Here is a 20,489-nt window from a genome sequence, read left to right as displayed (position 1 = left end):
GAATGCAATAATGTCTCTAATGTTCTACAAAGATCTTTGCATAGCACTTTCCCAATATCAGTTATTTGAATAGTATTTTGAGAAGTCTTGAGGAATTATTCTGCACAGAAATACATGATTTATTAGTTTCCCCCAGAAACACATGGTGTTCTCTGTGCAAAACACATTGCTTCTTGTGCAAGAAACCTATGTGTGCGTGTAAGAAACACGTTTTTGAGCCCAATCAGCTTCATACTTGTATGCTGCCAGCAGTGCCACAGAAGCATTAACACCAGATTTAAAGTAAATTGTGATGAAATAAAAACGTTGACCAAAAATAAGCCTCTAGAAAAATAAAACAAACTGACTGTTCATTCAGTTTTTAAAGAGGTAAAAAGGAGAGTATGATTTAAACATGAATCGTTTGGTATTTCAACTTGGCTAACTATCTATATAAATAAAAATGTAATGTTAGTTCGTGCTACCATCAGAACTCAAAAACCACTGGGGGAATTGACACCAAATTTGGACACAAGACACCTAACAGTCCAATTTATGTCCTCCACTCAAAAAATTGATTTTGTCATTTGGGAATTGTCGTTGCTGGGATTTATAGTTTACCTACAATCAAAGAGCATTCTGAACTCCACCAATGATGGAATTGGGCCAAACTTAGCACACAGGGCTCCCATAACCAACAGAAAAAACTGGAAGGGTTTGGTGGACATTGACCTTGAGTTTGGGAATTATAGTTCACCCACATCCAGAGAGCACTGTGGACTCAAACAATGATGGATTTGGACCAAACTTAACACAAATATTCCATATGCCCAAATATGAACACAGGTGGAGTTTGGATGAAATAGACCTTGACATTTGGGATTTGTACTTACTGGGATTTATAGTTCACCTACAATCAAAGAGCATTCTAAACTCCACCAATGATGGAATTGAACCAAACATAGCATACAGGACTTCCATGACCAATAGAACACACTGGAAGGGTTTAGTGGGCATTGACCTTGAGTTTGGGAGTTGTAGTTCACCTACATCCAGAGAGCACTGTGGACTCAAACAATGATGGGTGTGGACCAAACTTGACCCAAAAATTCCATATGCCTAAATATGAACACAGATGGAGTTTGGAGGAAGTAAACCTTGACATTTGGGATTTGAAGTTACTGAGATTTATAGTTCACTACAATTAAAGAGCATTCTGAAACCCACAAATGACAGAAATGGGGCAAACTTCCCACACAGAAGCCCCATTACCAACAGAAAATACTTAAGCCATCCAGTCCAACTCTCTTCACCAGGGCAAGAAAATGTAATCAGAGCCCTCCTGACAAAGAGCCATCCAGTCATAAATATCGATAGATAGATAGATAGATAGATAGATAGATATGATTCACACACAGAGAGAGATATAGTATAGATTTGAAAGAGACCCTTAAAGAAGGACTGTGATATGTTGCATATTCCAGAGTAGGCAAACCAGACATTCTCAACATCAACACTGACAAAGAAACAACAAGAAATACTGTTTACTCACAAGCATAAAGGAATTACATATATTAGAAACCAACACTTTCTCATTACTTTATTTTCCAGATCACCAGACTGGGCCACAGCAATGCGTAGCAGGGACAGCTAGTCAAAAATATAGAAGAAGCTACACAAGAATCAATTGTAGTACATAAAAAGTATAAACAAAAATTTTCAAACCTTTGTTTACACAGTTTATACAGTAAAGATTGTATGAAACCTATATTATAAGAGTTTTATACTACACATACACACACAATAAGAGCTTCTCACATATATTGTCATATGTTCTGCAGTTGATGGTTGGTGATGGAAAGGTTATATTAGTTCTAGAGGGTTTGGTAATCTGTAAATGGGAGCTCATGGGTGAAGGCAATTAAGGGTGGAGGTGTGCAGGAGATGGGTTGCAACTGGGTGTTACTGGATTTAAGGAGTTAACTTTGAGACTTATCTTTGGGAGAAAAGTATCTGTTGCATTTTGGTGGTGGAGTACTGCTGGGTTTCCCCCAGGTCTGTTGGATTTTCAGTGTCCTGACCTGTTTTCTGTAGTCTTGGAATCCTGGAATCTTGAACCTTTGGACTGGTTTTTGACTACGGTATACTCTTCATCCCTGGACTCTGTTATTGAACTCTCAGCATTTGACCTTTGGACTGGACCTTTTTGACTACGAAGTTATTTTTGTTGTCAGTTTTGTTTATTCTGTAGCTGCGTGCTATCTTTGTGTTTTCTATTTTGGACTATAAAAACAGCCAGCAAGTAAGTGCTGTTTTAATTAAACTATTTGTTTAAACTGGGAGGTTTGATTCATCTCTACCTAAACAAGGTACAGCCCTAGCAACGTGACATATATACAGTATCTCTCTCTCTCTCTCTCTCTCTCTCTCTCTCTCTCTCTCTGTGTGTGTGTGTGTGTGTGTGTGTGTGTGTATATATATATATATATATATATATATATATATATATATATATTACACACACACACCAATGGGCCAATGTGGGACAACGGCAGCTCTTCGGGTCAGAAATGGAGATGAGCACCACCCCCCAAAGTCGGACACGACTAGATTTAATATCAAGGGGAAATCTTTACCTTTTATACTGATCAAAACAATAAATAAAAAACAGCCATTAGCTGTAGAAGTTATTATGATCTGATTTATCCTGGTAACCTCAACTGATGTATCAATCGCTTAGTATTGCTAATTGCTGTAATCTCAGTTGTTCATTTGATGTTCTGACCTGCTTTTTAAGCTTAAGCAATTTTCAGTTCCAAGCACAGTAAAGAAGTCTTCTGGTGTATGGTTATATTTTCTACTATAAGGAAAGAAAACAAGATGAATCCTGTCCACGTTTGTTTACAATAGATGTTTGTAGGTGATTAATTAGGCATCTGCAATCAATAAAAATGGTTCAAAAGTACTTACAACACTGGGGGCTCTGGCACTTTGTTTCTAAAGCATTTCTAAAGTGTGACTGGTGAAAATTTCATTACCAAAATGAAATTAACAAAATTGTATTATTTCATTAATAGTAATTGCACAGGTGCATTACTGAAGTAATTATTGCCATTGGAGATACTTCAGGGGCTTCTCCTGCATTTTTAGAGCTATCATAATGAAACTTGCTGCAGTTGTAGAATACATTCACCACTCTTTGCCCACCAAATTTCACGATGTTTTTGTTAGCCACTAATTTTTAGGGAATTTTCAACATTTTTATAAATATATTTTTTAAATATAAGAACTATATCTTGAATTTTCTATACAATGACACAAGGTAACAGGGGATCATTCCCCACAACTTTCAGAAACATTCATACACCTACTGATTTATGGAAATTTTTTGAAAGTTTTGACAAAACATTTTTCTCCAGATTATTATAAACAATAATAGATAACTTTTTGGTTTGGCATGGGTTTGCTTGACTTTGAAACCAGCTAATCTTCAATATTATTATTTATAATAATCAATAACTTTTTGGCTTTGCTTGCTGCTAGAATACTGAGTTTGAGAGTCAAAAAATTGAATTCCAATTAAAAATAAAATTGTTGGTCGAGCCAGCCACCAGACAGAACTCAAGCATGGTCTGATACTCTTATTATTCCTATTTCCAAATTGAATAGTCGATTTACCATATTTTTTGAGATGAAAATGTAATCTGTTCTGGTATACATTTTATATACTGCTGAGTAAAATGTATATTTTCTTTCGTCTCCCTTTACTAATCTTCATACAGTTTTCTTAGGCAAGGAATACTATGAGGTGACTTTGCCATTTCCTTCACCATATTTGAATTACATCGTCTTGTAGACTTAAACATACAATACTACAGTTGTCTGTTTCTTGGCCTTGGAATCCTAAATACATCTACTTCGTGTAAGCCCTAATGAACTTTATGGTGCTGATCTCTAAAGTAGAGAGATACAGGATTGAACTACAAATTATCAATAAGTAGCGAGATTTGGTCGGCTCCATCCTTCCTCTCTTTTAGAAAGAAGCTCAAAACATGGTTTTGGGACCATATTTTTGGGCAGTAAGATTGGCACTGGGTTGGACTGGGTTGTCGGTTGCTAAAGACAGAGGTCCCCCTGGTCGATCATAAACCGGATCGGGGTATAGGGTAGCAACCTGTGCTGGACGGGGTTACACTCCCCCTGAAGTCACAGGTCCGCAGTTTGGGTGTCCTCCTGGACTCATTACTTACGCTTGAGGCTCAGGCGTCGGCGGTGACTGGGAGGGCTTTTGCACAACTGAGACTCGTGCGCCAACTGCGACCGTATCTCGTAAAGGCTGATCTGGCCGGGGTGGGCCATGCCTTGGTCACCTCTAGATTGGACTACTGTAATGCGCTCTACATGGGGCTGCCCTTGAAAATGGCTCGGAAATTTCAGCTGGTCCAACGGGCGGCAGCCAGGTTGTTAACTGGGGCTCCTTACAGAGAGAGGTCAACCCTCCTGTTTAAGGAGCTCCATTGGCTGCAGTTCATTTTCCGGTCCCAATTCAAGGTGCAGGTGCTCACCTACAAAGCCCTAAACGGTTTGGGACCTGCCTACCTGCGTGACCGCATCTCCATTTACGAACCCACACGTTCCCTTCGTTCATCTGGAGAGGCCCTGCTTGCAATCCCACCTGCGTCACAAGCGCGCTTGGTGGGGACGAGGGACAGGGCCTTCTCTGTGGTGGCCCCCTGACTCTGGAACACCCTCCCCAAGGACATCAGACAAGCCCCATCATTGGCAGCCTTTAGAAAGAGCTTGAAGACCTGGCTGTTCCAGTGTGCCTTTCCAGAATAGGAAACTCCCAGCATCATTTCCCAGTCGCACTTTATTAGAGATTTAAGACTGTCTGCACATTGCACCTACCCTAGATTCCTTACATTTCACCTGTCATGTCCAGCACTTTTAACTGTACCCATTACATTTGGCCCGGCCCTAGTTTTAAATGTGTTACGGTGTATTATTTTATTGTTTTATTGTTGCTTTAATGTTTTTTGTTTGCTTTATGCATTATATTATGTATTTGTTATGCTGTTGTTTTCTGAGGCCTTTGGTCTGTGTAAGCCGCATCGAGTCCTTCGGGAGATGCTAGTGGGGTACAAATAAAGTTAATAATAATAATAATAATAATAATAATAATAATAATATCAGACTTTGATTTGGTTACATAATAATAATGTTTTAAATGTATTTTAATCAAATGTTTTGTCTTTTGTATAATGTTGTACATAATGCGTTGTATGTGGTCGGCATTGAATTGTTGCCATTGTAAGCCTCCCTGAGTCTCCCTTCGGGGGTTGAGAAGGATGGGGTAAAAATGTTGGAAATAAATAAATAAATGTATTTGTGTCCCTTTCTTTTCCTGACATTTGCTTTTTCCTCTCAACAGATGGCGTGCGGACTAATACCAATCTCAACTATAGATCTAATGATCAAAGACCCAGGCTTAATTTGGGAATTTAAACTGTTCTTTCTCCATATCCTGGTACAGATTTCTTGAGAACCTGAAAGCAATATGCTCTTCTTGGCAATTTGATTGATAAAGCTGGTGGCACTAATGATGGTTATGATGGTGGTGTAAATTCTTTGTTTCTTCCCTATGTACCAGTGGTCACACTCCTCCTGGATTGCAAGCCTTGCAATCCCTAGAAAAAGCTTTGGCTCAGCAGTGATGTAGTCACAAGATTTCTTATCTTTCAAAGAAGGTATATTGCAAGTGTAGGTTCCCAGAAAGTGTGAACTCATTAGCATTATTAACAACCATCGGGGAAGCAGAAGGGGATATTAACAATTGTCTTTGAACTAGATGCACAACCTTTATCAGTTGAGCTCACATTTAATGACAAGGTTACTGGCTTTACTTATCAGCCCTCCATATCACCACTTAATTAAAGATGAAACCCTGAATATTATGCAGGTCACTAGGAATAAGTGAAGCTCATTATCAGCATGCAAAGAAACATCTAATTAATCACTAGATTTCTTTCTAAAATGGATACAATATAATTTTTGAAAAGTCCTAAATATCCATCTAAACTACACTGTACTGCTTATTAAGCCAGTTGTTGCACTCCAGGTCAGGAAAAAGCCCTCTGACTTTAAAACACACCACACAATGAGTGAGGAAACAAATCCTCTTTTATTGCAACTTAGTAATTAGCCAGTAAAAATAAATGCTTGTAAGCAAATAAGAAGGTTCCAAAAATAATAATTCAGTAAAATGCAGTAACACAAACCAATCTCTACACAAGTTATAAAAGCAGTTCCAAGGCAGTGTTTATCGAGGCAGGAATCAACAGGAAGCAAAGACAATCCAAAAGGCTATAATTCTCCACATGAACAAGACCCCATGAACAGGATTTCCATGGCACGTGAACTTGATTTCCAAACGATGCCTAATCTAACAGGTTTTCCCTTGAAGCAAACCTTATACCCCAAACCCCAGGAACTGGTTTCGCTTTCCCTCACATTTGCCCCTTATCTGACGAAGCCTTTCGGAGCGACGTAAATACTGAGTTTGCTGTCGATCCTGGCTGATCTCCAGCCGCCTATCTTTCAACTCCCTATCTGGCTGCTCATTAAAATTTCCAGGTGTCAGATTGTTTCCAAACCCAAATCTTGAGAGCTCACAGAAAGAGGGAGTAAACCATCATCCCTAGGCTCAACAGGAATATTCTCATGAGAAACTGTCCTTTGCACTGGGGCCTCTCTGTCATTGTCTGTATGAAAATCATTGACCAAACCATCTCCATCTTGCACCTCAGACTCAGCTTCGGTACCATCATTACTCTCATCATAAGCATCATGATCCTGGGACACAAACACAGGCTGATGCCCAACACCAATAAAAACAAGTTCATTCACATTTCTGTTGGTAGGATAAATGTAAGGCTTACTCTATGTACAAATTTATTTATTATATCAAACATTTGTATCCCACCCTTCTCAACCCCCCCCCCCCCTGGGGGGGCACTCAGGGCGGCTTACATCTGGGACAATTTATGCCAACTACTGGCTGTCTAGCCTTATGTAGAAACGAAGTCAGCAAGCACAACACAATCGGAAGCCTGTCCATAGTCCATTTTCCATAACATTATCATTATTACCATTGTCAATTATCTGCCAGCTACTCAAAGGCTTGGTCCCATAACCACATTTTCAGTTTCCTCCTGGAGGCGAGGAGGGATGTTGTTGACCTGTTTTCACTGGGGAGTGAGTTCCACAGGCGGGGGGGCACCACTGAGAAGGCCCTGTCCCTTGTCCCCTCTACGCATGTTTGCGCCAAAGGCGGGGCTGAGAACAGGGCCTCCCCAGAAGATCTTAAACTTTGAGGTGGGACATAGAGGGAGATACGTTTGGACAGGTAAGCTGGGATGGTTTTTTGTTGCAAGTAACTTATAGGTCCATGGGCAATAATTTCACACCTTGAAAGAGGCTGTGCATATATTTGCAAGTTTATGTGTTTGCAATTAACAAAGTGCTCATCTTTATTGCTTGTCAACCTAAACAATATAGCTCCCCGCTTTTGTTTTTGTAGGGGGATTGATATCAGAGGTATCTTTATTCCTTCAGACATACTGGCAGCAGACATTTTCTGCCTGTAGAAGGGATGTCGAAACTACTTTCCGAATTATTGGTAGTCTCATTCTCACTCCAGGTAGCAAAACATTTTCTGGGTACTAGCACCTTCCCCTTTATCATTCTCTAGCACCTTCTCCTTTATCATTCTCTTGACCCTAAGTTTTTGACAGGCAGCAGAAGTCTCAGACAAGTTCATCTATGCTCACAGAACTGAGCAAGGACTGGTGTGCTAACTTTTGGTTGCTCTTCCACCTTTTGTGGCCTAAGGAGGATAGCTTATGCTAAGAGCCAGTGACTCAGTAAGCCAGTTGCAAAAGCAATGGAAATTTCAAGTAGAGACTCAGAAGTTGAATAAACAGTGCAGGAAACAAGGTCACCTTGACATTCTGTTGCTGACATAATATGTGTCAGGGACTGGCTTGCTTTAAGGCGGCTCTTCTCACTCTTTCTCATCTAGCAGTGAGAGACAACAAGGAAGATTCTTTTTTTGTAATAATTTTTATTGTGCAATATTTTCCTTTACAAACAATGATATAAAGTGATAGCAAGAATAGGGTGTGAAAAGAGAAAAGTGGATATAGAGGAAGTAGAGGGAAAAAAGAGAAGAGGAGAAGGAGAGGCACCCATTATAAACAAAAGTCACCCAGACCCCGTTCCCCATGTCATGAATTTCCAAGATCTTCAAAGAGTCCGAATTAATGTTGGTAAAGCTATACTTCGTCTTCAGTTTCATTTCCGGCGTTACTTCTGTTTACTTGTCTGCTTCAAATGCTGGATAAGTCTATTATTAATGTCATTTTTCTTGCGATGATGAAATCTTTGAATCCTTCCCAATTCGTCTTTTTTGATGAGTTGTTCAGACGTTGGGACAGGCAGTCCATTTGAATAATATCAAAAATCTTCATGATCCAGTCTTCCGTTGATGGGATTTCACTTTGTTTCCATACTTTGGCCAGCAGTATCCTGGCCGCTGTGCTTAGTAGAAAAAACATTTTTTCCTGGTTCTCATTTAGTTTTGGATGGGATATGCCCAAAAGGTACATTTCTGGGAGTTGTGGGAATTTGGTTTTTAATTTTTTTGGGGTTGATAAATGTACTTCTTTCCAGTATTTCCTAATTTTTTTACAACTCCACCATTGGTGGAAGAAGGTCCCTATCTCTTTTCGGCATTTCCAACATTTGTTTGAGATATTCTTTCTAAATTTCGCTAGTTTGTCTAGGGTATAGTGCCACCTAAAGAACATTTTATACCAATTTTCTCTTAAGTCGTTGGCCACTGTGTATTTTATTTTTATATTCCAAATTTCTTCCCATTGCTTCATTAGAATATCATGGCCAATGTCTTTTCACCCATTTGACTTCGCAATCTTTTATTTGTTCTTCCTCGGTCGCCCAACTTAAAAGTTGTTTATATAGTATCCTAATAAGTTTCTTTTCCTTTTGCATGATCATTTCCCAAATACCCTCTTTTTGGCTAAAACCTTGTTTACTATTTTCCTTAAAGCTTTGATGTAATTGGAAATATTGCATCCATGTTAATTTAGCATTCAATTGTTTTATTTCGTCTATTAATTTTATGGTTAGTTTTTGTCGTCATTCGTTTTTAAAATTTGATTATAAGTTAGGCAATTTTCTTTGCCCAATTCTCTTTTGTGCCTTGCTTCTGATGGGGAGATCCACATGGGAGTCTTACTGTAAAGTCTTGGTTTGTACTTTTCCCAAGTTTTAATTAATGCGGCTCTTATGTAATGGTTGTTGAAGTTTTTTTCCCAAGGAAGATTAATGGTGATCTCTCACTATCTCGGCACTCACTGGAGCTCTCTCCAGCATGTCTTCCCCCATCAGTTACTAACTGGACGTCTGGTTTATGTTTGATATTCGTTTTACTGGTATTTCTAAAAAGTCTATTCTGTTTTGTCTGACCATTTCTGAGGCACAGCAGATCCGGGTGCTTGGAAATGATGTCCACAGCATCTTCACATTCACAGGATGCCTTGAGATAAACAGTAGAGGGGTCTCCCCAGGAGCTTGTTCTCAGTGCACAGCACTCTAGTTTCCAGTGCTTTGTAAATGTTTATTGAAAACACTACCAGGCTACAAAGGGAAATCAGGGCAGCACAAATTATTGTAACTATAATGATGGGGCTCCATTCTTGTAGTAATGATGATGATGCAGGATCTCAGCTAGTTTATGTAGGTTCAAAGAACCAAACACATCCATAAACAACAAAATGAACATTTCTTAAAGTTGCTATTTTACCCACACTTGATTTCACTGGCTAACACATATTTTGGTGACTCAAATGTTTCTGGGTATATTTAATCTGCTGAATCAAAAAATGGCAGCAGTTTCCTCATACAAGTTCCAGTTTTTAAGATATAGAACATATATCATGTGGCAGTCTACCTGCTCGCCCATAGAAAATCATGATAACCATATCTAAGAAACTAGAGCTAATGCAGTCTATCCAATGCAATCACATTGATGTTTTCTCCACTTCTTGGCACTGCCAGCACTTCCAGAGGGACTCCATTGGGTTCCAAGAAGCTGGGGAGAGGGGGGAAAGTGGGAGGAAGCCATAGGAACATAGTGGGATGGGATCCCATGTCTGCCGACAGTGAGGGACAAAGCCTTATGCTCCCACAGAGCTTTCCTTGTTTTCCCCTGCTTCTCGACCTCAATGTTATGAGGTCCAGAATCAATGTCAGCTGATAATGAGTTGGGTGTTGGGTGCCATCTCTATGTGGATGATGCCCAACTCCACTATTCTTTTTCACCAGAATCCAAGGAAGCCTCTCGGATACTGGACCGGTGCCTGGCTGCTGTGTTGATCTGGATGAGGGCAAACAAGCTGAAGATTAATCCTGACAAGACAGAGGTCCTCCAGGTCAGTTGTATGCCAGACCGGGGTATTGGGTGGCAACCTGTGCTGGAAGGGGTTGCACTCCCCCTGAAGGTGCAGGTCTGCAGCTTGGGGGTCCTCCTGGACTCAGGTGTCGACGGAGGCCGGGAGGGCCTTTGCACAATTAAAACTCGTGTGCCAGCTGCAACCATACCTCATGAAGCCTGACTTGACCATGGTGGTCCACGATTTAGTTACCTCTAGATTGGACTATTGAAATGCACTCTATGTGGGGCTTCCCTTGAAGATGGCCCAGAAACTTCAACTGGTCCAACGCTTGGCAGCCAGACTTCTAACTGGGGCAAATTACAGGAAGCGGTCAACCCCCCTGTTTAAGGAGCTCCACTGGCTGCTGTTCATTTTCTGGTTCCATTTCAAGGTGCAGGTTATGACCTACATAGCCCTGAATGGTTTGGGACCCACCTACCTTAGTGACCGCATCTCCTTCCACAAACTTGCATGATCTCTTCATTCCTCCAGAGAGGCTCTTCTCTCACTCCTTCCTTGTTCACAGGCTTGACTTGTGGGAATGAGGGAGAGGGCCTTCTCAGCTGTGGCCCCCTGCTCCTGGAACTCGCTACCTAGGGAGATCAGGCAAGCCCCTACCCTAGCTGCCTTTAAGAAATATCTAAAAACTTGGCTCTTCCTATGTGCCTTTGGAGAGTGACCACTCAACCCAGCTGGTTGTTTTCATCTACAGCTGCCCTCAGAATAAAGCACCTTCCCTGTCCCCTATAAAGACCAAATCCCATTGTTCCTCCCTGCTGGGCTCCTCTCTTATAAATGCACTTTTATCCCTATCTCACCCAGGATTTTAACTTTTTAACTTTTTAACTTTTTACATTGGCCCAACCTTTGTGTCTGATTTTATGTTATTTCATATTGTTGATTTCATGTATTATTTCATATTATTTTGTTTTTGTGTTTTAACTGTGTTGTATTATTTTGGGCTTGGCCTCATGTTAGTCGCCCCGAGTCCCCTCTGGGGAGATGGTGGCGGGTTATAAATAAAGATGATGATGATGATGATGATGATTTTTATTATTATGGATTACCTTGCCTTGGAATCCTTTTGAGGGTGTAACTGCATGTCATAGAATCATAGAGTTGAACAAAAAAAGATACCACATCCAGTCCAAACCCATTCCTATACAGAAATATTCAATCAAAATACTCCCAACAGTGGACCATCCAGCCTCTGCTTAAAAATCTCCAGAGAAGGGAAGTCCATACTCTGCATATAGAAATGCCTAGTTTCCAACAGATCTCACAACCTCTGAAGATGCCTACCAAAGATGTGGGCAAAATGTTAGGAGAGAATGCTTCTGAAAGATGGACATACAGCCCAGAAAACTCACAGAAACCCATCCTTATATCTTTTTTGATCAGGTTTGATAGATGGTGAAAATGTTGTGGATGGATTCCAGCAAACCATACGATAAGGTCTCCCATGGTAATTTATTAGCAAATCAATAAATGTTTAATAGATGAAAATACCATCTGATGGATCTGCACATGGTTGGAAAACCATGCTCAAAGAGTTGCCATCTATAACTGGACTTCTAAGTGGAAGGAAGCCTGAAGTGGAATGGTGCAGGGCTCCATCCTGCAATCTATATTCTTCAATATGTCATGAATGATTTTGATCAGGGGTTCTCAGCCTGGGGTGATATGACCCCCAGAGAGCCCTGGGATATTCCCAGGGTGGCACAGATGAAAAGCACATAAATGGGGGCATGGCACATGTGAGTAGATCAATAGGTACCGCTCCAGCGGGAAGGTAGTGGTAGTGTGAGCCAACCACATTACCTTGGTGCCGTCTATGGACAATGCAGGCTCTTCAGCTTAGAAATTGAGATAAGCACCAACTCCCAGAGTTGGACACAATTCTATTTAATGTCAGGGGAAAATCTTTACCTTATACCTCATAAACATTTTGCCAATGCTTATGAAGTATAAGGAACACTGATGCACTGATAAGGATATAACAAAGTGCATACAAGCAGGTTTCCTATCATAGTCTTTCATCACACTTCTGGTGTCTTTAGGTTTGCCTCTTGAATCCTATTTCCCTTTGGGGTCACTTGCCTGCCATGCTGGCAGCCACTGTGTACATTCAAGTTGCAATGATTGTTCAAAATAAGTTTTAATGAAAGAAGCTTAACTGCATCTTATGAAAAATCCAAACTGATAGCCAAGGAAGGAAAGCCACACACCATAGGGAATCCTTGATTTTTCTAGTAGTGTCTGTTGGTAGTACAACCATCAGGAACCAACATGCTTGTTACTGAATCTATTCTTTGAGGACGTTATTAATGTTGAGGCATATTGACAAAATGACAGAAGATATTGAAATCCAACTAGTATCCCAGTTAAAAGTCAAAATGTTTCTTTGCAAATGAATGAATCGTGTTAACTAAATAGCACATCAAAACTGATGGCTTATGTTAGACCAGGGGTCCTCAAACTAAGGCCCGGGGGCCGGATATGGCTCTCCAAGGTCATTTACCTGGCCCTCACTCAGGGTCAACCTAAATTGGAAATGACTTGAAAGCACACAACAACAATCCTATCTCATCAGCCAAAAGCAGTCCCACACTTCCCATTGAAATACTAATAAGTTTATATTTGTTAAAATTGTTCTTCATTTTTAATTATTGTATTGTTTTTCAGTGTTTTTGCACTACAAATAAGATATATGCAGTGTGCATATCTCACCTAAGTAAGTAAGTATATAGTGTTTTTGCACTACAAATAAGATATGTACAGTGTACATAGGAATTCATTCATGCTTTTTTCAAATTATAATCTGGCCCTCCAATAGTTTGAGGGACTGTGACCTGGCCCTCTGTTTAAAAAGTTTGAGGACCCCTGTGTTAGATATTTGCCCAACAACAAAATGGAAGAAGAAATGATATTTGTCCAAAAGCTTAAGGCATATACTAAAAGTGAACTAATTTATGAATAGATAAAGAATGACATCCCTTTCAGGTACATTCTGATCTGTGCTACTGATGGTACTGCTTCTATGACAGGTAATTAATTACAGAGGATTTATTGCTCAGCAGTCGTAGTGACAGACATCATTTGTACCTTGCTTCATTACATTATCTCAAAACAAAGTCATAAATATATCTACATGATAACAAAAAAATGTACTCACAGACCTTGCTCCTTCTGCACATGCTGAGAACATGCAAATAAATGATGCTAAATGGCTTAAGTAATCAATTAGAAGTATAGTGTCTAGACTGAGAAAAGTAATACTAGCATTTTATTCTATTTTGGGCAGACCTCACCTGGAGTACTGTGTCCAATCCTCGGCACCACAGTTTGATTTGAAATGGTTTTAAACAGTTGATTTTAATGTGAAGATAACTAATTTTAGTGTTTATCTATGTATATAGTGTGTTTCTGCACCGGCATTGAATGTTTGCCATATATATCTTGTGCTCTGCCCTGAGTCCCCTTCGGGGTGAGAAGGGCAGAATATAAATGTTTCAAATAAATAAATAAATAAATAAAATTTCAGGAAAGATATTGAAAAACTGGAACATGTCAAACAAGATTGTAAGAGAGTCAGTGATATCTGGGTTGTTGTAGGTTTTTCAGGTTGTATGGCCTAGGCCTGGGTAACAACAGAAAAATTTGTTTCTAAACTCGTTTCGTTTTTAGGGGTCCATCGCGTTTCGTTTTTTAAAAGAATTCCAAAATTTTCCTTTAAAATTTTTTGAAATTTACGAAATTTCGTATAATTACGAATCGATTCATTAATGGTGGACGTGATTGCGCAATATGCTAAAAAAAAACCTCCAAATGGGACAGGGGGAACTTCTGAAACTTCCCTCTCCCTCTGTTGTTGACTGTTGGTGTGATAAAACAAACAACAACTATAAAACTTGCACCAGACATGCAAAAATAATTATGAAATAATTACGAAATAATTTCGAAATAATTATGAAATAATAACGAAATAATTACGAAATAAATTGAAAAAATTGTTTTGAATCTAATTTACTCCTCACACTATTCCTGCATGGCTCAATATTGGATCGTAAGCTAATTTAAATATGAATTAATAACGAATTACGAAATTAACGAACGAAACCGCCCAAGCCTAGTATGGCCATGTTTTAGAAGCATTCTCTCCTGATGTTTTGCCTGCATCTATGGCAGGCATCCTAAGAGGTGGTGAGGTCCTCACAACCCCTGAAGAAGTCTGCCATAGATGCAGGCAAAATGTCAGGAGAGAATGCTTCTAAAACATGGCCATACAGTCTGAAAAACCTACAACAACCCAGTGATGCCAGCCATGGAAGCCTTCGACAATACATGGTCAGTGATATCATTAGATACATTGGAATTTGCTGTGAAACCCATTTAAAAAGGAATCTTACACTGCAATCATAGAAAAGTTGCCTTTTGCAGTGCCTGCCCCTTTAAATGAAACTGTCAATGATATAGTTCATAGTGCCTCAAATCAACAAATGATACCCTTGAACAGCTCTCTGCACCTCAGATACTGTAAATGAAGGCATTAATCATCTGTCATGTGCATACACTGCTCTGCAATTCTATATGAAACAGCTTAGTAGTGTGAAAAAGAACATCATGTTCAGATAATCAAAGGGAAGGAGATGCCATCAGTTGTATACATGTCTTAATGAGGCTTATCTCTCAACTTCAAATAATGCAAAGGATGCGTTTCTTGGAAGCAACAAATATTTATTCGACAGTGTGCAAATAAGAGTTTTATATTGTTTAGGTCATTTCTAAAGTGAAAAATGGGTAAGTGATTGTAAGAATCATGTCCAATCATTGTATGGCCAGCAACAATCAAGCCACCTGTGGAAGGTGAAGTACTACTAATAGAGGCTAAGTACATTGTGTTACCAGAGAGAGAGGGTGTTTGTAAAAGGGGTTTGAAAAAGGGTTGAAGATTGGAGAGAGAGCTTGAAGCTCAAGGCTGGAGTTGCTGGAGGTATATTATTGCTACATTGTCTGAAGAGCAAGACTGTGGCATCTTATCTAGAGATAAGGACTTTATGTTTACAAGCCATCGTGTGGAAGCAGCTGAATATTCTAAGGACACTGCTTTATTCGTAAATACCTTCATATAAATATTCTTTGATGAAAAGACAGTATGGGTTTTTTTAAATTTTATTTTTATTTTGTTTACATTTTCAAGTATTTGTTGCATATAGTGCAATACTTTCTATCTATTAATGTTCTATAATCATTTATCTCATAATATATTTCTATTAGAATCATAGAATCATAGAATCAAAGAGTTGGAAGAGACCTCATGGGCCATCCAGTCCAACCCCCTGCCAAGAAGCAGGAATATTGCATTCAAATCACCCCTGACAGATGGCCATCCAGACTCTGTTTAAAAGCTTCCAAAGAAGGAGCCTCCACCACACTCCGGGGCAGAGAGTTCCACTGCTGAACAGCTCTCACAGTCAGGAAGTTCTTCCTCGTGTTCAGATGGAATCTCCTCTCTTGTAGTTTGAAGCCATTGTTCCGTGTCCTAGTCTCCAAGGAAGCCGAAAACAGGCTTTCTCCCTCCTCCCTGTGGCTTCCTCTCACATATTTATACATGGCTATCATATCTCCTCTCAGCCTTCTCTTTTTCAGGCTAAACATGCCCAGCTCCTTAAGTCACTCCTCATAGGGCTTGTTCTCCAGACCCTTGATCATTTTAGTCGCCCTCCTCTGGACACATTCCAGCTTGTCAATATCTCTCTTGAATTGTGGTGCCCAGAATTGGACACAGTATTCCAGGTGTAGTCTAACCAAAGCGGAAAAGAGGGGTAGCATTACTTCCCTAGATCTAGACACTATGCTCCTGTTGATGCAGGCCAAAATCCCATTGGCTTTTTTTGCCGCCACATCACATTGTTGGCTTATGTTTAACTTGTTGTCCATGAGGACTTCAAGATCTTTTTCACACGTACTGCTCTCGAGCCAGGCATTGTCCCCCATTCTGTATCTTTGCATTTCATTTTTTCTGCCAAAGTGGAGTATCTTGCATTTGTCACTGCTGAACTTCATTTTGTGAGTTTTGGCCCATCTCTCTAACCTGTCAAGATCATTTTGAATCCTGCTCCTGTCCTCTGGAGTATTGGCTATCCCTCCCAATTTGGTGTCGCCTGCAAACTTGATGATCATCCCTTCATCTAAGTCATTAATAAAGATGTTGAACAGGACCGGGCCCAGGACGGAACTCTGTGGCACTCCGCTCATCACTTCTTTCCAAGATGAAGAGGAAGCATTGGTGAGCACCCTCTGGGTTTGTCCATTTAACCAATTACAGATCCACCTCACCGTAGTTTTGCCTAGCCCACATTGGACTAGTTTGTTTGCTAGAAGGTCATGGGGGACCTTGTCGAAGGCCTTACTGAAATCCAGGTACGCCACATCCACGGCATTCCCCACATCTACCCAGCTTGTAACTCTATCGAAAAAAGAGATCAGATTAGTCTGGCATGACTTGTTTTTGATAAATCCATGTTGACTATTAGCGATGACTGCATTTGTTTCTAAGTGTTTGCAGACCACTTCCTTAACAATCTTTTCCAGAATCTTGCCTGGTATTGACGTGAGGCTGACCGGACGGTAGTTGTTTGGGTCGTTCTTTTTTCCCTTCTTGAAGATTGGGACCACATTGGCCCTCCTCCAATCTGCTGGAACTTCTCCCGTTCTCCAAGAACTCTCAAAGATGATTGCCAATGGTTCCGAAATGACTTCCGCTAGTTCCTTCAGTACTCTTGGGTGTAGTTGATCTGGCCCTGGGGACTTGAACTCATTTAGAGCGGCCAGGTATTCCTGGATGACTTGTTTCCCAATTTGGGGTTGGATGTCCTCTAATCCCTCATCCACTCCATCTTGCTGAGGTTGAAGATGACCTTCTTTTTGTGAGAAGACCGAGGCAAAGAAGGCATTAAGTAGTTCTGCATTTTCCCTATCCCCTGTCAGCATCGCCCCAACTTCTCCTCGAAGAGGCCCTATCGCCTCCTTGTTTTTCCTTTTTCTACTGACATAAGACTGAACCTAACTACTTGGGCTTCCGCATCTCCAAAAAGGGGCTCGCTATGGACCCTGCCAAAGTGCAAGATGTATTAACATGGGAACCGCCCCAAACCTGGAAACAGCTTCAGGTATTTTTGGGTTTTGCTAAGTTTTACAGACAGTTCATCAAGGACTTTGCAAAAGTGGCCCTCCCCCTGACTGAATTGCTAAAGACCAAGGGGAAGGGGGAGACAAAAAAGATAAAGGCTCCAGAGGCAAGATTGCTGTGGACCCCTGAGTGCCAAAAGGCTTTTGAGGAGTTAAAATGCAGATTCACTAGCCAACCCATCCTTACCCATGCCCAGATGGATAAACCTTTGTGGTGCAATGTGATGCATTGGAAGCAGCATATGGAGCAGTGTTGTTACAGGCAGATGAAAATGGACAATTAAAGCCTTGCTCATATTTGTCTAGGAAGTTCTCAGAAACTGAGAAACGTTGGCATGTATGGGAAAAGGAGTCGTTTGCAGTCCGGGCAGCATTGGCACACTGGCGCCATTTTCTGGAAGGTACTACAATTCCCTTCAAGGTGTGGACTGATCATAAAAATCTACAAGCCCTACAAACACCTCAGAGATTAAATGCCAAGCAGTTGTGATGGGCTCAATTCTTCAATAGATTCAATTTCACCCTTAAATTCATCCCAGGCAGAGACAACCAATTGGCAGACGCCCTTTCTCACATGCCGGCTGCAGACTATTTGGTCCCAGAAGAATTGGGAACTGTTTTCTCCCGGCAGTAATTGGGGTTAGTAGTGCACACTAGAGCCAAGCTTAAGGAGAGGCTGCCCCCCTCAGGCCAGCCGCCCCAACTGCTAGATGAATTAAAAAAGGCAGCCATAGAAGATGAGTGGCTCAAATCGCATCACAGTGAGTTAGTGCATAACGATGGGATCTGGACTTACGGGACAAAGTATTATGTGCCCGTGAGCATGCAAAAAGAGGTACTGAGGCAGGGACATGACTCCAAGCTGGCGGGACACTTTGGGTTCACTAAAACCCTCAAACTGATAGCTCGCCAATTTTGGTGGCCCTCAATGCACAAAGATGTAAAAGACTACTTACAGGAATGCTCCACATGTGCAAAAAACAAACAAAAATGGGCAAACAGCCTTGGACTGAGATAGCTATGGACTTTGTGGTGGAGTTACCAGATAGTAATGGATATAACGCCATTTGGACTATAATAGACCTGTTCTTCAAACAGGCACACTTTATACCCCCCAAAAGGCTCCCCTCAGCCCCAGAGCTCACCAAATTGTTCATGCACCACGTTTTCAGGCTGCACGGGTGTCCACAGAGAATTATAACAGACAGGGGCACTCTATTCACGTCATGGTTCTGGAAGTCCTTCCTGGGCATGTTGGGAGCGGAGAGGGCTTTGAGCACGGCCTTCCACCCAGAGACCGATGGGGCAACAGAAAGAGTTCAAAAACCCTGCAGCAGTTCCTGAGGTGTTACTCCACATATCAGCAGGACCAGTGGGCCTCCCTCTTGGATGTGGCAGAATATTGCTATAAATAATACAGACCATGCGTCAATGGGAACTTCCTCTTTTAAAACGGTAGGGGGCAGAGATTTCCCTCCCTTCCCGGGGCTTACGCCACAAAGCTCGGGACAAAACTTGTCCATATCCTCCTTGAATTGTGTTTCCCAAAATGGTTCATACCAGGTGAGATCTGACCAAAGCAGAATGAAGTAAGACTATGCATTCCCTTAATCTAAGGCATTATTAACACATCCTAGAACTGTATTGGCCTTTTTTTGGCAGCTTCTGCTGCATCGTACTGTTGAGACATATTCCTTTTGTGAGCTCCTAAGGCTCCTTCATATGTATTGTTTGCATCTTATATCTCTACATTTCATCTTATATGTATTTGTTTATCACATTTATCCTACTTTTCTCCCACAAATGGGACTCAAAACAGCAAACAAATAAAAAAGGACAACTATATAGTACAGAAAACAATTAAATTACCAATTAAGACTTATTTTGGGGGGGCGGGGTTAGACTTGAAACTTTGTGATCATGGTGTCTCCCCTGCCAGGTAAGTTTATTATATATATTTGTTAGGATTTTCTTTTCACCCTTTAGTATTTTGTCCCAGAAATCTTCTACTGGGCTGGTTGACATAAACGGAAGAAATAAAGAACTCGATGATTTGCTGGGCAAGGAATATTGGCAGAACAAGCCATCTGAGGGAATGGGAACTGATTTGGAAAAAAAGGATCTGCAAGAAAACTGGCTAAAAATGTTTCACCGCTGGTACATTACTCCAAAGAAACTTGGAACAATGTATAAAAACATAGATAAAAATGTTGGAAATGTAAAATTTATGAAGGCTCCTTTTACCATATGTGGTGGTCCTGTGATAAAATTTCCAATTACTGGAAAATGATACATAAAGAATGTAAAGCAATTTTAAACATTAATTTTCCAATGTACCCAGAGATGTATCTATTAGGTATGTTTGATTCAGACATATTTAAAGATGAAAATATGAAAAAACTCTTTACATACTTCACTACTGTAGCTAGAATTTTAGTGGCTAAAAATTGGAAACAGGAGAAGATACCCTTGAAGAAACACTGGCTGGACAAAATAGTAGAAATAAAAGATATGGATGAATTAACCTTTTGGTTAAGGCAACATAATGGGAAAGGAATGAGAAGAACAGATTGGAAGGTATTTGAGAAATATATGGAAACTGTAAAATAAATAGATGAAGAGATAATATGAGAAAGAAGGGGGAGAGGAAAAGCCCCCCCCCCAGATATATAACCTAAGAGAGTGAATTTTTTTTATAAGAAAGACAATATAACAACAATGAAATAAACAGCATTAGAAGGAAGAGTGGAAGTCAATGAATTTTATAGACACTTGTATTTTTATTTTTGCTATTTCCACACATTT

This window comes from Anolis sagrei, chromosome 3, assembly GCF_037176765.1.
Source record: "Anolis sagrei isolate rAnoSag1 chromosome 3, rAnoSag1.mat, whole genome shotgun sequence".
NCBI classification, from domain to species: Eukaryota; Metazoa; Chordata; class Lepidosauria; order Squamata; family Dactyloidae; genus Anolis; species Anolis sagrei.
The sequence above is the reverse complement of the archived record's forward strand: the minus strand, read 5'-3'. Positions refer to the sequence as shown.